We start from the raw sequence: 1,188 nt of genomic DNA, 5'->3' as shown, positions 1-1,188 counted from the left end.
TGCATGTGCACAGGGATTTAATTCTTAGAAGGTTCCATTCATCTATTTTATCCTCTCTTGGAAATTTAAAATTTTTACCAAAGTTCCCAGCCTGAAATTGACAAAACATGCAATCAAGATGTGTTAATGGTAACTGGTGAGTAGAGTGCAAAAGTTGGAAACAACGAAGAAGGAATAGTAGTCCGAAAGTATGGAGTTGGTGACATATGAGACTGGAAATAGAATGATCAAATTTTGTATTTTCAATGATTTATTCATGGCAAATACCTTTTTTTAACACACACAGACGCACAGACACACACACACACACACACACACACACACACACACACACACACACGACAACTTTACACCTGGACCTCACCTGCATAGGAATCAGATTGACTACATCTGTGGAAGGAATTGTTGGAGAATCTCATTATCAGTAGTCACAACTAGACCAGAGGTGGACTGTGTGTGAGACCATCAATTACTCACGTGCAAGTTGAAATTAAAGCAAAAGAACATTAAAACAAGTCCATGAGAACCTATGCCGAACAGATCATGATGCGTGATTGGAGAAAGATTCATCAACAACAAAAAAGATTTTCACCACTGGGCCAACTGGCAGCACCATGACGGATGGAGAAGAGATTGAGGTTGTTAATAGTTACAGGTTGCTCCGCTCCACACTCTTAACACCGGCTGTCAGGAAATCAAAGGCAAATTGCATTGGGAAAATCTGCTGTCAGGGACCTTTGCAGAGTACTGAGAAGCTATGATGTCTGTCTAGAGGTTCACTTGATCCAGGCATGGTCTTCACAATTACTTGCTAATTCATCAGAGAGCTGGGCAATGACTAAGGATAACAGAGGAAGAATTGATGCCTTTGAGTTGTGGTGCAGGAGAAGAGTCTTGAACATATCATGGACTGCCGAGAAAACAAACAAGTCTGTCCTGGAGAGGGTGAAACCAAGTTTCTCCTTGGAAGTTAGGATTCTGAAGCGCCATCTCACATACTTTGGGCACGTGGCCAGGAGGGACTGGTCCTTGGAGAAGGACATCATGCTCAGAAGGCACAGCGCTGGAGAGGAAGACCCCCAATAAGATAGATTGATAACAGTAACTGGGGCAATGGGGGTAGGTGTGTCAGAATCAGTAAGCTTGGCTCAGGACAGGGCAGGGTTTTGAGCTGTTGTACATAAGGTT

Source organism: Elephantulus edwardii, unplaced genomic scaffold (assembly GCF_000299155.1).
Source record: "Elephantulus edwardii isolate Elephantulus edwardi_28Jun2011 unplaced genomic scaffold, EleEdw1.0 scaffold00064, whole genome shotgun sequence".
In the NCBI taxonomy this organism is placed as follows: domain Eukaryota; kingdom Metazoa; phylum Chordata; class Mammalia; order Macroscelidea; family Macroscelididae; genus Elephantulus; species Elephantulus edwardii.
Note: the sequence above shows the minus strand (reverse complement) of the source record.